Here is a 6,000-nt window from a genome sequence, read left to right as displayed (position 1 = left end):
AAGTATCAACTTGAATAACATTAAAGTCCCTGGGACTCCTTTAAAGGCTGCTTGACAAGAGGGAGGATGAGCCCTTTTTGGCCTGAGGAGCACAGGAGGAAAACTGCTTTGGTGAGACCACAGGTGACAAAGCAGAGGGTGCTTGTGTGAGGAAAGCACTGCCTATAAATAACTGCATCTCCCGGGGCAGCAGGTCAGTGCTCCGCAACCCACGAAGGACACCCCAGCTCTGCAGCACCCCAGTGCAGCCCTCCTGGAGACACCCTGCCCACCCCTGGGAGGTGAAGGAAGAGAGTCTGGCCAGGCCTTCGCCTACTCACCTTCCCTTTCCCTCCTTGTTTATGCCTGTGCAGCTGTTTCACAGCTGTAAAGCAGCAAGTTGACCCCTGAGCCCTTGTCGGCACAGCAGTGGTGCAAATCTGTGATAAATACAGATTTGCTGGCTGGCAGCTCCCTCCCTTCAGCCTTTACTAAAGCCCTAAGCAGAAAACGTGGGCAAAAGGTGGGAGTTCTGCAGAGGAGCACCCCTCCCGAGTGGGGGTGGCAGTGCTAATTAGGAGGGCTGCCCCCCAGCTGTGGGGATTTGCTGCTGGGGCAACTGGGCAGCCACCGCGGGAGTGGTGGCGGGGACTGGGGGGCGGCAGCAGTATCATCCGCCAGGAGGATCTGGAGGGATGCTCAGTGCGATGCCCCGGCAGAGCTGCTGGGGGTCTGTGCAGGGGAGGGGGCCGGGGTGCACCCTCCCTCCACTCCTCAGCAGGAGCGCCTTGTTTCTCATCGTTGTTACCTATTTGCCTCAGAGAGACGGGGCTCAGGAGAAATCTAACCTAGATTACTTTCTTATTTTTTTTAGAAGAGTTTATTAAAGCATTATATTGTATACGTTTAAACATGCCTTTTAGAAGGCTTATAATGCAGGCAGTCCTCTGCTACTGCAGCCAGATGTCCCTGTGTGATGAAGTAGTAAAATAAATCTTTGCTTTGTAAAACAATATTAAAATAAAGCATATAAAGCACAAACAATAAATTCGATGCCATGCCAGATGCATTTTTGGCTTTCTAGTTTATAAAAATCTGCTCTGTGCATCTACTTGAGTCTCTCTATGGCTGCTCTTGTTATCATTCATCTTAGGCACAGTATTATGTAAATGACAGTAGGACTCCTCCTCTAGCACATCAGTTTTACCAGCTGGCTGTCTTGGTCTGCAAGTAGGTTAAAATCTTTAAAGAAATTATTACCTCTAGTTTTGTGATGTTCATTTTGTTGCAGGCAGGAAGAGTTTTTGTTGAAGTATATGTTCCTCAGGGCTTTGCCTCCAAGTAGATTTTTGTTTGGTGTTTGGGCTGAGATTTCAGAGAGTGAGAAAGGTTTTACCTTTTTCATATTTGCTGCTTTGCTAGGGTTAGGCCAACTTATACCAGCAGGGAATGAACATTTCTCCCCATGCACTCAATAGTGTGTTTTGAGGAGTTCATGTTTGCTGCAGGGTTCCTTCATTCAGTGGAGAAGTGTCTTGATTCTAAAATGTACCAGTGGGAAAACAGACATCCTGGTTTGGCTTTTGACAAGCAGGCCTTCTAGGTCTTGCTGCTCTTTTAAATAAAGTGAACCCAAGAGTGGAAGCTGGTTATTTGTCCCTGTGACCACTAAGTACTCATCCTGGTATACACTAGGTTACAAAACAAGGCAAATTTGGTGGTCCATGCACAGTCATCCTGGAGAAGCAGAACTGAGGTGCAGGTTTTTAATGATTCCCAAAGCAAAATCTTGCCTCCTTGCTCTACTAGCACTTTACACAAACCTTTTAAAAAGTATTAGAAAGTAGTGGGTCTAGAGCTTCATTCTTCTGTCAGTGATGTGAATCAGTACACACTCTGACAAAATCCATGTAAACCAATATGAGGTCAGAATTAGGCCTGTCAGTTTGCACTGTGTTGAAGTGAATTGTCCAGACAGGTTTGCTCACTCATGAACGCGTCTGGTCATCTGTGTAATGTAGTAATCACTTTGAAGAATGGGATTCTAAACCAGGTTTATAAATACGGTCTGTTTGTTTGCATGATTTTGAGCCACTGGTTTGATACTCAGGCCCTAAGCTGAGGCACTCACGGATATAAGCACTTAGATGCAACTCATTAAGCTGTAGTCTTTACTACCAGATGCTGCCTCCACTTAAATTGCAGGAGGGTGTGTGATGTATTTCTTTCCCACTTTCCAAGTTCATCTGACTTTTTGTACCCATTCAGAAGCAACCAGAGAGAAAAACTAAACCAGGAGACCAATACACTTACACAAAGGCAACAAATTCTGCCAGCCTTGCTCTCCAGATTGTAAAGCAGAGATGCCTTCAGCAAAGCATAAATGAGCTTTTCAATACTTAATGTTACTGGCACGCTATGAAGCTCTCCAAGCCAAGCAGGGTATTCAGCAAGAGACTTTCTGGAGTAGCCCCAAGACTCATATTTGGGAGTTTCCCACCTGAGCATGCTAGGTTTTGCAGACATGTATCTCACTTGCAAACCAAGTCTTTTACCCTGTAAAGAGAATAGCACAGAAGCACACAAATAACAATTAAAAAATTGCCAAAAATCTCCTGCATATCATGGTTTTAGGGACCTTTTAAAATTATTTTTCAAAGTCTATATGTGCCTTTTTATTTCCTTAGGGCTGAGTCATTGTCAAGAAAAAGAGAAGGGCTTTTGTAAATCCATTGCTGAAAAGGAAGGTACTCCAAACTGTGACATCTTGGATTTATGGCTGGAAGGAGAAAAGGAGAAAGGGAAGAGATCTGCAAGATTGACAAAAGCCTTCACATAGGTTGTGATATTCAGTCATGACAGGCTAAAAGCAGGGCTGGAGACGCTGCCTGTTTGCCCAGTAAAAGAGAGAAGATATGTGTGGCTTGGAGCTTTCCACCCAGGTCTGTGGGTGTACTGTCTGCAGTACCCACTCAGCCTCACGACATGCAGCCTGCCCACTGTGCCCATGAAGATCAGGGAACCTGAAGAGTTGGGACAAAATTCAAAAAAGAATACCAAAAAAATGTGGACAGGCTGGAAGGGGTCCAGAGAAGGGCGACCAAGACGATCAAAGGATGGGGAAGCCTGCCATACAAGGATGGGCTGGGAGAGCTGGCTTTGTTCAGCCTTGAGAAAAGGAGGCTCAGAGGGGATCTCATCACCATGTACCAGTACTTGAGGGGCAGCTACAAAGAAGATGGAGACTCCCTTTTTACATGGAGTCACATGGAGAGGACAAGTGGGAATGGACACAAGTTGCTCTTGGGGAGATTCCGATTGGACACCAGAGGGAAATTTTTCACAGTGAGGACAGTCACCATTGGAATAATCTCCCCAGGGAAGTGGTTGACTCGGCCACATTGGACACTTTTAAGAGTCGGCTGGACAGGGTGCTGGGCCATCTTGTTTAGACTGTGCTCTTCCCAGAAAGGTTGGACTAGATGATCCCTGAGGTCCCTTCCAACCTGGGATTCTGTGAATTCCCTATTGGATAGGAACAGCTGTCAGCACTCATAAGAGGACCTTGAGCCAGGAAAGGAGGAGACATTGGGTAAGAAAGAGCAGCACAAAGAGGAAAAAACCCCATCTGCTCTTCTAGAAAAGCTGATAAAAGAAAATCAAATGCTAGAATAGAAAATGCAAGATTGAAACAGGTGCTCCTGGAAGCCCAGAGTTCTGGTAAGCTTGTGGTGGCAGGCAAGCTTCAAACCACCTCGTTTCACACAACAGGCACCACTCTTCATTATTACTGTTTGTGCTGCATTGATTGACAAAATGTCTTATGCACATGAATAAACCACTTAAACTGAGGGAAAGTGCATCAAAGAATTAACGAATGGGGTCTCTGTCATTTGTTTCACAGTAGCACTAGCACCCGGAGGTGCTGAGGATCACTCAGATTTGGATTCCTGAGATCACGTGCTGAGACAGATTTTCTATAGCACTCTGCAATACAACTATGAGTGGGCTTAAAACCACCTACTAAAGAGAGTTCTGACCTGCAGTGCCTTAGAAAAAAGACTGCTTATGTAGGGAAAATGTGACTCAATCCACCTCGCGATTTTGATGCCAAATGTGGCACCAGGGGAACATCCAAAATGTTAGCAGACGTTATCAGATCCCCTTCTGTTTTGTCCTCTGGCAGTAATGTTCAGACCATTTATGAAAAGAAATATCTGTCGTCTTGCAATTTAGAAGCTGACTTTGAAACTCAGTTTTCTTCTCCTGCATGAACATTTGAATTAGTCTTGGAAACTGGTTCAACAACATAGTTCAGCTGGCACTGACAACTTCTGAAAGGCATTGTGAGGCTTGACAAAGACAGCATAAAGAGGATTAAATCAGCCTTGGAAGTGTAAATGTCTGTAACATAATGACCTTAATGTTGGAAATAAATGTGTATGTACGCATGCATAAACATATAGAGTAGACACTGATTTTCGGGGCAGTTTTACACACCTTGACACTATCACTTCACATACAAGTTTTGCCGATTCTTTCCTCAGGAAAGGCTTCTAAAATTTCCTCCCATACATGAGCTTTAAATTTTTTTTTGCATATACAAGTCTAAATTGAAATTCACATTTCTGTGCCACCTGCAATGCAAGGATTGTTGTCAAGGACTGTTAACCTATTTAATGCCATACAGGGTTAGCCACGAGAAGGAAAAATAAGACTTATATAATGAAATTCAATGCTGTATTTAAAGGAAAGGGAAATTTTGTTGCTTGGCTCAGTGAGTCTTCTGAATGCTCTCCTGGAGGAAAAAAAAGGCAATTAATCTTTTCTTTAGATGCTGATCAATTTATTTGTTTTCTCTGGTTAAAACACTCCTCACAGGAATTTTTGTTTTTTCTGTCTTTTCCAGTTTGGGGAACTGTCAAATGCCCCAGGAAGTCTCCTCCTCTGCTGCAGTGGTGCATAATAGAGCCTTTCTTGCTCTGGCAACACTTTCTGGTGAGAGAAGGACTAGAAAAGCAGTGTGCGTAGTTTTGGTTGGGCACTATTAGTGCCATCACTGCTCCTCCTGTGTGAGGAGCACCGCCAAGCACTGCTCACCTCTGGGGCTTGGTGATGATCACCTTCCCTGTTACTACAGGGACCTACACAAGACACTTCACTTTCATTTCCAAGCATGTTTCTAGTTAACTCCCTTGAGAGGACAGCCTTAGAAGTGAAGCCTTGCTGAAAGCCACTGATTCTCCCCTAAATAAAGTCACAGTTCCTCCCAGCTGTGGTCTGGCTGGTTTTTGGTGGGAAGGGATAGGGTGTGAAAAGCTTCATAGATTTCTTATTCTTAGGTGTTAGAGCTGTCACCAAGCCATCCCCCTCACGTAGCTCCTGACAGGCCACTCAGGTGACATCTGGCCAGAAGGAGGGGAACTGCGGCTGCATGAAGCATTGGCCAGTCTGGCTGCACCGGCAGGGCTGTGCTGTAACCCCAGAGCTGGCCCCGGCTTTCGGTAAGACATGTAGTCCTTCTAAGTTAGCTAGCATAGGCTAGCAATAATATTTCACCCTCAAAATGGTGGTAAATTGGTTGTAAAAATGTAGTAACTAATTTTAAAGCCCTGATGGACACAGTATTGTTTTCAAGAATTTTCCAGGATATCAGAAACCTGTTTGTCTACCAACCTCCCCCCTCCCCCCAATTTACTTGGGCAAATGTTCTCCTTAAACTTTATTGCTTTCTAGTTTTAAGTCCTCACACCTGTGACCACACTGCAGCTGAAACATCTGTTCTCCAGTTTTGCAGCTGGAGGCTGGAGTCCCTCTCTCTCCTATATGTAGTGTAATAGGTGTCAGTTTTGTTTGGATTGGATCTGAGAGAGTTCTCATTATTTTCCCCCCCAAATCTTTACACCCGCCCTGTTGTGACTGCAGTGAACAGGCACCCGTTCTGCCCCTGGGGGAGCAGTGACAAACCGCTCAGCCAGAAATAATGTGCTAAGGACTGGGACATCCAAATCTTAGTGAAAA

The sequence above is a fragment of the Phalacrocorax carbo genome, chromosome 2 (genome assembly GCF_963921805.1).
Source record: "Phalacrocorax carbo chromosome 2, bPhaCar2.1, whole genome shotgun sequence".
Classification (NCBI taxonomy): domain Eukaryota; kingdom Metazoa; phylum Chordata; class Aves; order Suliformes; family Phalacrocoracidae; genus Phalacrocorax; species Phalacrocorax carbo.
The sequence above is the reverse complement of the archived record's forward strand: the minus strand, read 5'-3'. Positions refer to the sequence as shown.